This window comes from Ovis aries, chromosome 25 (assembly GCF_016772045.2).
Source record: "Ovis aries strain OAR_USU_Benz2616 breed Rambouillet chromosome 25, ARS-UI_Ramb_v3.0, whole genome shotgun sequence".
Lineage (NCBI taxonomy): Eukaryota > Metazoa > Chordata > Mammalia > Artiodactyla > Bovidae > Ovis > Ovis aries.
In genome coordinates, this window is record NC_056078.1 from 13,915,368 (window position 1) to 13,930,077 (window position 14,710).

At 39.4% G+C, this 14,710-nt stretch overlaps 1 long non-coding RNA gene across 1 annotated transcript in view; it reads right to left on the bottom strand.

The window, feature by feature from the left end:
* Positions 1–14,710, bottom strand: part of LOC132658624 (uncharacterized) — a 405,911-nt gene that overhangs the window by 206,103 nt on the left and 185,098 nt on the right. The gene's annotated exons all lie outside the window — the stretch shown is intronic.

Genomic DNA, 14,710 nt, shown 5'->3' on the forward strand with positions numbered 1-14,710 from the left:
ATACTGAATAGCCAAAAACCAACATATGACTACCACAATTGGTTTTTCTGAAGATTTTTACAACTGGGCTTAGAAGACATCACATATGTTCAAGAAGAGTTAAAGAGATAAGGACTGAATAGCCACAGACAACAATAGCACAAATATCTCAAGAAAATAGTCTGATGAAATCTCAAAAAGTCATACTGAGGATAAAAACTATGAGTTTAGAGAAAAATAAATGGCTAGGAAAAGTCAGGCAGCCCTCATACAGAAGGAGCAATTTTTTAAGCTGGGCATGGTAGGATGGGTAGAATTTGATTAGGTGGAGGGTTGTTCAGCATGTATTCACTCTTGGGTAGATTTCACATAGAAGGTTCAGGGTGTACCTTGATTCAAACAGTTCCTAGAATTAAATGCATTAACTAATTATTGACCAGCAAAAGATAAGACATATAGCATACTTAGAACAGAGTCTCACAGTAAGTACTTTAAAAATGTTAGCTATTGTTAACATTATTATCATCATTATAAATTTTAAACTGTTATTCCAATTACACATCGCATTAATTTTTATAGGGTTTCCCAATCCAGGAGGTACATTGGTAAAGAAGCAGCCTGCCAATGCAGGAGACACACGAGACATGGGTTCGATCCCTGGATCAGGAAGAGCCTTTGGAGTAAGAAATGGCAACACACTCCAGTATTCTTGCCTGGAAAATACCATGGACAGAGGAGCCTGGTGGGCTACAGTCCAAGGGGTCGCAAAGAGTCTGATATGACTGAACACATACACACAACACACAAAATTTTTATATGTCTCCAAAAGAGTATATCTCTCTCTGCCTTATATGTTATAGATTCTGACAAAAAATCTCCCAAAGACTGTGTCCCTGAACTGATTGAAAACTGATCTTTGGAACTCAGATTTGAAAGGTCAGCCAGGGCAGCCGTAACTAGATTTGCACCTAAATTAGGGTATTTTTAGATGCACTCAGGTTGATAATAACTACACCCTCTCTAACATGCTATTCTCGTGTTGTCACTCTCCTTGACAAGACATTCTTATTTGTGTCAAATCAAGTTATTTTTCTGTAATATTTATGTTTGCTAACCCCTGTAGAAATGGAAAACAACCTGTCAGCCTCCTCCTCACAATAATTCTTACACTTGAATGCTATTGTCATTTTTTGGCTTCTTCCTCTCCAAGCTAAAAACAGCCTGGCTCCTTTTATCTTTCTTTATAGCTTCTCAGCTCTTAAAAATGCTGTTGCTGCTTTATTTCAAGATCACTTTCAGTTTTTCCTCATCTCCTTTTATGCTTACTAGAAAAAAGTTACATAGAGTATGCGATCATAGGAAGTTCCCATGAATAGGGCCAAGAGACCTCTTGAGATATAATAATAATAAACAACTGTGGAGTTTATTATTAATAAACTTGATAAACAACTATACCATACATGCTTTATAGTCAAAATACTTCTATGAATTAACTACTACTATCCTTATTTCACATGTATGCAAAGTTTCAGAGCTAGTAAATGCATAGACAGTACAGTGATTAGGTCTATTCAATGCCAAAGCCTGCTTCCTTAAACCCCAGGCTAAATTCCAGCCCACTGAGTTTGGGACCACAGTAACAAACAGATGACTGTATGAAAAGAAAACCAAAATGCTCTACCTTAGAGTAGTGCTTCTACAAGTTTTCCCACTCTAGTATTCAGAAGACAAGGAGAGAATCACCACAGTCTATCAGAAATGGGAGAGATTCTTTTTAATTCACCTTTTTTCTTAAAAGCTCATGAATGTCTTGCTTTCCATTTAATACCATAGTCACATTTATTCAAACATAAAAAAAGTTAGAATTACAAATAATAAAGCAAAATTGAATCTCTAAAATGGTACATCATCTTTATGACACTTTGAGTTCTCTAGGACTATGGGAAGCCCAAATTGAGAATTAAAGCCATAGATCTGGCTACAATAACTTTAGCATAGGAAATATTTCAAAGAAGTTGTAATGCTTTTCCTTAGAACTCTCTCCCCAAATCATCTTAGCAAAGCACTGTAAGGTATCAACCATCACTCAGAATTACATCTTTATGTGCCCTCTAATATAACACTGCAAAATACCTGCTAATACAACTCAGTGTCTATGGTACGGGGTTGTTTAGAATAATCTAGGTAAAATTTGAGGGACAACTACCTAAAATGATGATGGCCATTTTGAAAGGATTGATTTGTTGCTTTTTATTCTGGTAATAATTAAATATTACAGAAGAAGCTTCTCAGATGGTGCTAGCGGTAAAGAATCCACCTGCCAACGCAGGAGATGTAAGAAATTCGAGTTCTACCCCTGGGTCAGGAAAATCCCCTGGAGTAGGAAATGGCAATACACTCAGTATTCCTGCCTGTAAGACTCCATGGATAGAGGAGCCTGGCAGGCCACAGTCCATGATACGGCAAAGAGTCAGACACAACTGAGCACATAGCACAGAAACGCGAAAAAACAGGGCATGCAAGAAGCAGCTGTTTAATAAGGTCATTCAGAGTCTAAAGCAATCGTATGAATTTAACAGAGAACGAAAATGTTTTCTGCTTTATCAACCTGATTTTCATTAATCTCTCTACTAACATGGGTAGCTCTACTTGAGTATGGTTGTTGGAGCAAGGAGGAAAGCCTGTACTGAGCTCCTGAAGTTTGGCCCCAAACAAGGGGGATCCTATAATTTATCATTCAAACTGGGGCACTCTGAAGCAAAAAAAGGGGGCATTATTAATAATTAGGCCTAGACAGCAGTCATAAACTGGGACTGTTTTGGGCAAACTAGGACACAAGGTCACATTACCCACAATCAATTCTTCACATGCAGTTAAAGGCCAAGGACGGTTGATTATACTAAAAATTTAATGTTATCATACCTCATTTCAGGTTGCTTTTTGGGTGATACTTATGACTACTGTTGAGATTTGGGTGAGAAGTGGACTTTCAAATTTAAAAAAGCCTTCAGCCCCACCCCTGCCAATTCCTTTACCAATGTGACTTTCTTCTTCCCATGCCTTAGGTGTTTGTGTGTTTGTCTATTTACCAATAAATACATCTAAACAAGTAACATCATTGTTTATTCATCTCAAATTTATGTTCCATTTTGATCATGAGATTTTTTGTTTTTTGCAGCAATGAAGTGGTTAGTCACTTTCTCATCTTATATCTCAGTATGTGTCTTTGCTCTTAATTGTACTCTGTGTAACAACTGAATTTCCATTTTATTTTTCAAGGATTTTTTTTCAGACAATTTACAGTAAATTTTATTTCTGTCTTTAAAACTGTTAGTAAGACAGGAACCTTGTCAAGCTAAGCCAGATGGCATCTTAATTAATAGTTGCTGATACCAATCACAGGACTACTTAGTGTGACACCAGTGAAAAAGGCTTCCAAGGTCATTCTAATGGCCATTAACAGATAAACTCATAAGCGTCAGTGATTTAACAAAACAGAGGTTGTTTTTGTTTTACTCTGGTCAAAACTAAAATGGTTACTCCTAACCTGTAGGTTGACTCTCCTCTGCGCAGTGACTAAGAGACCTAATTTCATTTCACCTTCTTGTTCTGAGGCTAGGGATGGAGATGGCAGACATCAGGTTCAGCCATTTCTTCTTGGCCAGAATTTAGCTGTATGAACACACCTCCTGAAACAAGTTTTGGGAATGTAGTCTAGTTGAAGTCCCAAAATGAAGAGGAAACAGGTTTGGTGAACACCAAGGCATCCTATGCCACAGAAGTGATTTTTTAATACTATTTGCTTGACACATTGAGTTAAGAACTGTACTTAGTCAGGTAAGTTCAGAAGCTACTCTATACCACATCTCCTTAGTGTGCAAATAGAGCAGATCCTAAAGCTTTATTAAAGGCCTTGCAGAGGCAATAGATTAAACAGAGTCAGGTATGACCTTGAGCAATTCACTTTATGAGCCTCAATTTTCTCAATTGTATAATTTATGCAAAAGTACCTAACACCATTCGTGGCACATAGTAAGTTCTGGTAGTTAAGATTATTTCTTATGGCTTCACAAGGGATTATGCTATACACCAGTATTTGATTCACTGTAGGTTTTGTAGTATCTTTCTTATCAAGGAAGCTAAATTCACTGGTTATCTAATGAACATATCCACCCTAAGGCATCATATTACCTTTCTCAGTGCCTAGGGCTTCCTTCAGTCCTTCAAAACTTGTCAAGCAATAACTGATGGCCCATTTTATGCCTGCGAGGTCCTATTGATAATCTAGTTTATCAATTCATGATTCAATTATTTCTTTATTCTAATCAGGCTTTCTTTTCTCTATTAGTAAAAGCACTTTATTCTGGTTATCTCAGAGATCCTTCATCAGACACTTTTATAGGATACAGTAAATATTAGTTCAAGAATTACCGGCATTGACAGCTATAAATTGTTCAAAATTAAGAACCATCTTCAGGCCAGATTCCCATTAGACACTGTTTTCTGGCAGTGTATATACACTGCTGTTTTCATTTTTATATTTCCCTTCAGGAAAGACAATGTCATGGGCTTATAATAGAGGAGGGAGGGAAAAATACAATAATAGGTACTTAACCTACATTAACTCATTTTTTCCAGCTTTACTGAGATATAATTGACATATAACATTATATTTGTTTATGGTATACAACATAATGATGATATATTTATGTATTATAAAGTAACCATTAACTTATCTTATTCTCATAAATACAATCCTATTAGTATTGGTACCCTCGTATTAATAAAATGAGTAAGCCAAAATTCAGAGAGATCAGTTGACTTGTCCAGTTTTGAGGAAGCTTTAGGTTTCATAGAAGATAGATTCTTCTTTCTAACCCAGAGTTTCTCAAGGTGTGGTCCAGATATTATTGACTTTTAGAATCATCAGAGCCCCAAGCAAAATTTACATAGGACCAATATCTTGGAGGGTGGATCTCAGAAACCTGAATTTTAAATATCATCACAGGTCATGTTGGAGACAAACCAGCTGGTCTCCACCACTGCTATCCCTACTAAACCTACTGTTCCACAGAAATCAACGTAGCTGAGGTGTTATGCTATGACCTGCTGGGACTAACTCCGATGGACATCCTCACTCCTAATCTTAGAGTCTCACACCTTCATTTGATGACACTGATCAGTCTTTTCTGGAGAATTTTTATCACCTTGGCTACCAGCAGTACAATTTCTGCTCATGATTCTACATGCACTCTTTTCTTTTATATCCTGTGTGTGAGTTCTTCTTGTGCCTATACCTTAAATGCTAATATTCTCCAGAGGTATCCAAGGCCTACTGCCCAGCTCATTCACACTCTCTTCCCACAGGGTTGCTACAAACTCTTACCTGCCGTTTGTTTTTCCTGCCTAGAGATTCAAACACAACTACCCAGTGATCCATTATGTGTCTGATTGTCTACTTCAATATTCAACATAACCCAGACAGAACTAATCATTCACACACACGGACAGTACTGTTTTAGTTCTGAAAAGAATCTATTAAACTTTTTATTGAAATATATCCCCAAAAGAGCATAAGTCATAAGCTTGGATCACAGAGCAATGAATTTCCAGAAAGTGAACACACCCATGTAAGCAGCACCCACAACAGAAAATAGGCCAGTACGAACTTCCCTGGTGGTTCAGTGGTTAAGAATCAGCCTGCCAACGCAGGGGACATGGGTTCAATGCCTGGTCTGGAAGTTTTCTCCTGCTGCAGGGTAGCTAAGCTCGTGTGCCACAACTAGAGAAAGCCTGTGCACAACAAAGACCCAGTGCACCCAAAAATACATAAAACAACTTAAAGATAGGCCAGGGCTTCCGGGGGGATCCAGTGGTTGAGAGTCCGCCTTGCAGTACAGGGGACACTGGATATATCCCTGGTGCAGGAGGATCCCACATGCTGCGGAGTAGTTAGGCCTGTGCACCACAACGACTGAGTCTATGCCCCGCAGCTACTGAAGTCTGGGAGCCCACAGCCTGTGCTCTGTAAAAACAGAAGCCACCACAGTAAGAATCCCATGCACTGGAACAAAGCGTAGCGGTCACTTGCTGCAACTAGAGGAGGCCTTCATGGAGCAACGAAGAATCATCACAGCCAAAACATAAGATAAACAAATAAATTTAAAAAAATGGCCAATAGATAACCAGCAGCCAGTAGCCCCCACCCCAACCCCTTTTAATCACTATCTTCCCCATTTTAAAAGTATCACTATCCTGACCTCTTATACCATAGATTGATTTTGCTTGTTTTTCAACAGTATATCAATAAAATCAAAGAGTACCTTCCTTTTGTGCTTCGCTTCTGTAACTAAACAGTATGTTCATGAGACTCATCCATGTTGTTGTATGTAGCGGTAGCATGTTTATTCTCATAGTTACACGAAACTCTATCATGTTGTTGTTGTTGTTCCGTCGCCCAGTCATGTCTGACTCTTTGCGGCCCCATGGACTGCGGCACACCAGGCCTCCCTGTCCCTCACCATCTTCCGAAGTTTGCCCAAGTTCATGTCCATTGCACCGGGCATGCCATCCAGCCATCTCATCCTCTGCCACCTTCTTCTCCTTCTTCCCTCAGTCTTTGCCAGCATCAGGGACTTTTCCACTGAGTCATCTGTTTGCATCAGATGACCAAAATACTGGAGCTTCAGCTTTAGCATCAGTCCTTCCAATGAGTATTCAGGGTTGATTTCCCTTAAGATTTACTGGTTTGATTTCCTTGCTGTCCAAGGGACTTGGACTCTATTATATTAACAAACTACAATTTATTTTCACATTCTACTACTGCTGGACATTTTTATTGCTTCAGGTTTAGGACTATTATCACTAGTGAAGCTATAAAATTGAGGTACATGATTTTTGGTGAACATATTATACATTTCTGTTAAATATATATCTAGAAGTGGGATTTCTGGCTCAAGGTTTTAAGTTTGATCTAACCTTGGATTTTTCCAAACACTTTTCCAAAGGATTATGCTGATTTGTACTACTACCAACAGCATATAAAAGTTCCAGTTTTCCCAACCTCATCAACCATTGGTATAGTTTATCGTTTTTTTCTTCATTTTGGCCAATTCTGGTGGGTGTGCATTTAATCTTCATTTTCCTGCAGACTAATCACTAATCACTTTTCAAGTTCTGTTTCATAGATTGGTGCCACCATCCAAACCACAAACTAGAAATCTAGGTCTCATCCATGCCTCTCTCCTTCCCTTTCCTCACATGCTAATTTTACCACATAAATATTTCTCAAGTCCTTCAGCTCACTGCTATCAATTAATTTTCAAAATCTTAATTCAGAGCTCAATTACTTCTCAATTTGTTTACCTCTAAGGCTTCCTAAGTGGTTTGCCTTCTCTTAGTTCCCAACTAAATTATCCATAAAGCCATCTGAATAATCTACTTCAAACTAGAATCAGTTATATTCCCACCATGTTTAACCATTTCCATGACTCCCCACCTCCTCTAAAAGATAGTCTCCGTGTGTACAAAGTCACTTCAGTTGTTCCTGACTCTTTGCGACCCCATGGATAGCCTGCCAGGCTCCTCTGTCCATGGGATTCTCCAGGCAAAAATACTGGAGAGGATTGCCATGCCCTCCTCCAGGGGATCTTCCCAACTCAGGGATTGACCTCACATCTCTTACTTCCCCCTTACAATGGCAGTTAGGTTCTTTACCTAACTGGAAGAAGCACCACCTGGAAAGCCCCCCCAAAAGTCTAAGCCTCTGAAAATAGCACGTAAGACCCACCAGTGTCTGGCTTTTTTGTCATCCTATTTGTCTTCATTATTTATTATATTCTGCTACTAGCTCCACCCTCTAACAATGCCAAATTTTCTTCTTAGTCTCTTTTCCTCGAAAAATGCTGTATCTTCCACTTTCTCACTACAAAATCCATCTCATATGTTCTGTTCTGTTCTTAGAAAAGTTTCAGTTTACACTAAATCAAAGAAATGGTTGCTACACCTTGAGGTATTTCTCGTTCATAGGATGTTTATATTTTAATGGTGGCTGAAAAAATAGTCTCTAACGATGGCATTTCTAGCATTAGTGTGCATACAAAAGAAAAGCAAAATTACACCATGAAGCTTGCAGCCTATACACAAAAAAAGCCCTCTGAAATAGTTCTTAAGTATATTTAGGAAAGAGTAAATCTGTAGCCTTATGTAAATCATTATACTAAATTCCAGATGGATCAAAGGTTTAAACATAAAAAGGAGAAGAATGTTAAAAGAAATTATCTTTTAGGATAATTTGATCATAGGGAAAGCCTTTCTAAACATCATAAAAAAGAAACTGTGAATGAAAAGATGGGTAAATTTGATTACATGGGGGAAAAAGCAAAACAGGAATGCAAAAAAATCAGTATAAATATGATTGAAAGACAATGTTAAACAAAGTGGGGCACTAAGTTTTCTCAACATAATTGTTGCCTGCTGTAATTGGCACAGCCTTAACAGAGACTCCTGTATCAATTACACAAAGCAACAACTACGTTGAGAAAACTTAGTGCCCGACTCTCAGTTTACCATTGTCCTTCAATCATACTTATACTGATTTTTTTGCATTCATTTTTTGCTTTTTTTCCCATGTAATCATGGAATAACAGACTGGTTCCAAATAGGAAAAGGAGTACATCAAGGCTGTATTATTCCCACCCTGCTTATTTAACTTATATGCAAAGTACATCATGAGAAACGCTGGACTGGAAGAAACACAAGCTGGAATCAAGATTGCCGGGAGAAATATCAATAACCTCAGATATGCAGATGACACCACCCTTATGGCAGAAAGTGAAGAGGAACTAAAAAGCCTCTTGATGAAACTGAAAGTGGAGAGTGAAAAAGCTGGCTTAAAGCTCAACATTCAGAAAACAAAGATCATGGCATCCAGTCCCATCACTTCATGGGAAATAGATGGGGAAACAGTGGAAACAGTGTCAGAGTTTATTTTTTGGGGCTCCAAAATCACTGCAGATGATGACTGCAGCCATGAAATTAAAAGATGCTTACTTCTTGGAAGAAAAGTTATGACCAACCTAGATAGCATATTCAAAAGCAGAGACATTACTTTGCTGACTAAGGTCCGTCTAGTCAAGGCTATGGTTTTTCCAGTGGTCATGTATGGATGTGAGAGTTGGACTGTGAAGAAGGCTGAGTGCCGAAGAATTGACGCATTTGAACTGTGGTGTTGGATAAGACTCTTGAGAGTCCGTTGGACTGCAAGGGTATCCAACCAGTCCATTCTGAAGGAGATCAACCCTGGGATTTCTTTGGAAGGAATGATGCTAAAGCTGAAACTCCAGTGCTTTGGCCACCTTATGCGAAGAGCTGACTCATTGGAAAAGACTTTGATGCTGGGAGGGATTGGGGGCAGGAGGAGAAGGGGACGACCGAGGATGAGATGGCTGGATGGCATCACGGACTCGATGGTCACAAGTCTGAGTGAACTCCGGGAGTTGGTGATGGACAGGGAGGCCTGGCGTACTGCGATTCATGGGGTCGCAAAGAGTCGGACACAACTGAACGACTGAACTGAAAGGAATCAAGTTTATCCATCTTTTCTTTCATAGCTTCTTTTTTATGATGTTTAGAAGGGAATTGCAACCCACTCCAGTATTCTTGTCTGCAGAATCCCATTGACAGAGGAGCCTGGTGGTCTAAAATCCGTGGTGTCGCAAAGAGTCGGACACAACTGAGTGACTGACACTTTCACTTTCACTTTTATAGGGAACATTGTGGCACTTTGTACCAAAATGTAAAACGTTCACTTACTAAGCAATCTCATTTTGCAGCCATGGAGGTGGTGATCTATATTGATGGAATGTTTAAGGCTTATTATTCAATGGAAAAAATAAATAGATTACAGACTGATTTTAAAGCAATTTGTGTATAATTATTAAAATTACATATGGGCTCCCCTGGTGATTAGGCAATAAAGAATCTGCTTGTAATTCAGGAGACCCGGGTTCAATCCCTAGGTAGGGAAGATGTGCTAGAGAAGGAAATGGTAACCCACTTCAGTATTCTTGACTGGAAGATTCCATGGACAGAGGAGCTTGATGGACTATGGTCCATGGGGTTGCAAAGAGCCAGACAAGACTGAGCAACTAACACTTTCACACACACACACACACACACACACACACACACACACACACACATATATGTATATCTCTATGTGTGTGTTTACACACAGACAAGTGGAAATCTTCAAGGAACATTAGACTCTAAGGCATGAGGACAGAGACACTATTCTCTCTCTAGTGCCTGTCACAGAGTAGGTGTTCAACAAATATGTGAGAAAGGAGAAGGGCGGGAAGGAGAACAGAATGGAAGGGTTATTTGTCAAAATGTTTACTTGGTTTACAGGCTTTGGGTTACTTTTACTTTTAACACTCTACTTTTCTATAGCTCCTTGATTTTTTTCCTCCAAAGAGTAGGTAAAACTAGAAAAACAATAACAAAACTATTTTTAATAAATAAAAGCTTTGTAGCTGGATTAATAGTGGTCAGATCTGGGGCATCTCTGAGAGATCCTAGAATGCTCCAAGCCTGAGGAGGAAGGGCTTTCAAATAGCCAACCAGCAAGAACTGGCTTTCATTTCAACTGTAGTTCAGTGCTCCCTTGCCAGCAAAAAGATAACCACTTCATCTTCAGGTAAAGACAGGAGACTCACACTATACACGGCAGGTAGCACCAGTATTTTACATGGCCTGCTTTCCTGTGCCAATGGAAATCCCTTGATTAAGCTGGATCCACCTCAGCCTCCCCACAGAAGTTCCTTGAAGGCATTAGCTAGACTCATGGGATCTGCCTATCTCAGATAAAGTCACCTTCACCCTCCTTCCTCTTTCTCTGCCCCTCCAATAACTTTCTTTGCAGTTTTTACCTCAGTCACTGATTTCTATCTTTTAGGTATCCTAGGCACATGATCCAGTTCCAGTTTCTACAACAGACAAAAAGAAAAATTTCTGTCTGCCAGGAGAGGAAACAGGATGCTAAAGCAATGGCTCTTTGCCCCACATAAAGTGCTTCTGTCTGGATATTCTCCCAGAATTCTTGAGAGAAGAGGCTGCCGCCAGTGGGGTGTGCCTTTTCAGATGAATTTTGGCAAGTCAGAGACAGTCTCGCTTCTGTGCTGTGGGAAAACTCAGGCCAGGTTACAGGAATGTGGTCTCTTTGGGGTTTGCCCTTCAGAATTTGAGGCCAATGCTCTGGTGTGTTATCTGCCCAGGGCTCGAGACAGCCAGGCTCCAGTCAGCTAAGTTGGATAACTCAGCACTTTGCTTGCAAAGGCCTTTCCAACCTGACCCCTAACGTTGACAGAGACCATCTATTTCTTTCTTAAAGGAACAGAAGCCAAGTTTAGTTCCAGAGCACTTTTTCAAGCAATTGGTCTTTAGCATAGGCAAAGAATGCACTTTGACTTGACATCTTAATATTCTGAATACTTATCTCTGTATTGACTGGTGTTTCTTGAGAGAAACAAGAATATTTTTTCTCTCTATCTAAATGTATTTCTAAATGTAATTTTAATTTTTTAACCCTGTGTCCCTGTCTGCTTGTTGTCTTAGAATTACAACTGTACTTTTGCTTCTTGTGTCATTGGTTTCGTAGCTTAAGGAAATGATCCTTAAGTATCCTTGCAATAGCTGTTGCTTTTTGTTGTTAGGATTCTCTTTCCAAGAATGACATTTTTTGCTAAGTATTCTTTTGTCATGAAACTTCTAAAAATGGATTTATTAAGACATATGGGGCTTTAGGTAATGCCCCTCTTTCCATGGAGGCTGAGGAGCTGTAGGCATTTCAGGTAGAGGGTGAATCAGAACCTTAACACTGGTCAGTGAATCTGGGTGCCCCTGTCAAAATGAATTCAAAGTAGGTCAACCAATTATAAGACTTGGAAGGGGATTGGGTAGTGGATGACACAGTAAAAAAACTCCCTGAAGAACTAAGTTTTAGGAAGGGGAAAACAAGGTAGCTTTGGAGGCCTTCCAGTCTAGAAGGGTACTAAAAGCTGTCACAATTCTCCTTCTCTCAGTGGCTCATGTTTTTGCTTCTGTGTGTGTGCCCAAAACTGAATATTAACTATTTTAGATAGAAATGACTTTCTCTACCAGGTAGGAGAATATCTTCTGGCAGCACAACCCTGTGTTCCAAGCTTTCTCAGGAACAGAAAAGAAACCCTCCCCTGAGCCTGCCTGTGTTACCATGCACCTAGACCCTGGCTGATCAGTCAGGCAGGGGAGCCGAGATCTTGTGATTGGTGTATTGCTGGTCAGTTCTCCAACTCTAGACCAATCACTTGGGCCAAGGAGGCGGGGTCATGAAATCTTGGGAGATGATGGCTGCTCTCATTCTGAGGACTTGTGAAAGTAGTTCCAAGGAGTGGGGTAGTGCTGGATGGACACTAGAAGTCCTCTGAAATTCTGCTACAGAAGACGCTTCAGTGGCTCCTTACTCTACAGAATGCTCCTCACAAGCAAGCTTGGTTCTCCTCTGGGTCTGTCTTTGCAGTTTCATGCTGTCCTCTCAGTGGTTCTGAACGAATTTCAGCTTCTGGTCTAGCCATTATGTTTCCCTCTGCCCTGTCTCATCTGTTTAGCAAACTCCTATTTAACTTTGAAGACTCCATTCTAATGTCACTTCCTTGTAGAGACATTCCTGCAGTATCATCCTTCCTCAGGCAACTTCTTCATCCTGTGGGTCGCCATGACTAATATTGTTCATATTACTGGAGTTCTTAGGACTCATAATCATTTATGTGTTTTACTGTCTCTCTTCCTCTAGCTCATGGGATACACTGAGCTCTATTTATCTTTGTACTTAGGGCCTAACACACTTTCTGGATGTTTATAGAGTGTGCAGGTGGATAAACTAATGGGAGGTAAGGGAATGGAAAAAGGAAAATCCTTTAAATCTGACCAGATTTATAAGTACTTTAGAAAATAATTTATAGAAAATTCTATAATTCCAAAGCTTATCATCAAAGCGATTTGTATTGGAACCGCGTTAGTAAATTGGACGGTAGTAGTTACAGAGCAATTCCCAATACTGTATTTAAATTAATTAAGCTACACCTAACTTCTGGTGTGCTGGGGGGTCGGTGGGGTGGGGTGGCAGGGGAGGCAGCTTGGAACAGCTGAGAGATACAATTGAGGATAAGAAAATCACAGGATTCCAGATACAGGAAAGCATATGTTTTGCATTTTCCAGGGCAGTTCTGATTTTCAACATTCTTTCCCATTGTCTCTATCCTGAGCATGCTAGTTTCTGTTAGATTGCTGTTCTGATATCTGGGTAGGGAAACATGGTAACAATGTGTAAAATTAATCTGGCCAGTTGCTAAAAAAGAAAGGAGAAGCATGAAAGTGAAGACACAGAGGGACTTAAAGGAATGATATGGATGTCTCCTAATTTGACTTTTCAGCTAGTAGAATAGTCTGTTGTTTCAAAGCAGAGAAAGCAAATCTATGGAAATTATTAAATTAACCAATGTTATCATTTAATGATAAAGCATCAAGATATCACATTTTATTGAGGTACTTGCTATCTTAAATAAACATTCATTTTCACAAAGAAAAGCCTATTGTTCCTTCTGCTTTGCCCCAAAATCTATGAATTAATTCCCTCATGTTGATAATGATTTTTAATTCTGGGGAAAAAAAAAAAGCTAAAAGTGGTGGCTCCTAATCCAAGTACCACCATTCCAGCGCCGCCTGCTGGGGGCAAGAATGCACAGGTACCCCCTGACTCCAATACCACCTTTCTTTCCACTGTCCCTCCAGCCCTAGGGATGTGGCAGCTTCTAATTATATCTGTGTGCTAATGTAGCCTTTTAGTTCTTTCAACATCTGTGTAAAAAGTTTCCTATATAAAATTTCCTCTTTTGAACTACCTGGCAAGGACTGTTTTCTGACTAGGTCCTGACTGAGTGGGGTATTGAAATTACATCTTAGGACCTTTAAAAGCAAGGTAAGGAGTCTGCATTTTATGCCTTAATGTTGGGAACCTTTTGTTAAAGGTAAATGAGTGATTCCAGTGTGGACTACAAAAACAAATGAGAGGACATGGGGAACAGCAAATGTTGCCATAATACAACATAACTGCTTTAGTATTTTATGATACAATTTTATGATAAAATGTTTTATCCATTTCTGGCTGTTCTTTCCCTCAGGGAAAATTTTTTTCTAGCACCTTAGGGGACTTCTGCCCCCAAATCTCTCTTGGCTACCTGATCCACCCTTCTTTTTCACTTTGACTTTCAAAAGGAGGAGTCAGATGGCACATAGAGTGACCCATCATTTTAAAGGAATTCCATGGTAAAGGAGACGATGATAAACTCAAGAAAAACAATTTCACTCCTAGTTATATACTCAAGAGAAATGAAAACATAAATCCATACAAAGACTTACATGGTAGTTTTTTAACATTACTCGTAAGAGCTCCAAATTGGAAATAACATGCAGATCCATCAATTGATGAGTAGATGAACAAAATTATTGTTCTTCTGGTAACATCTTGTGGAAAAATCTGAATGAACTTTTTGGCTAACTATATATATATATATATAGTTATATTTATATAATATATATATCCTCACGTGCATATGTGCTATTATGTCTGACTCTATGCAACCTCATGGACTGTAGCCCACCAGGGTCCTCTGTCCATGGGATTTCCCAAGCA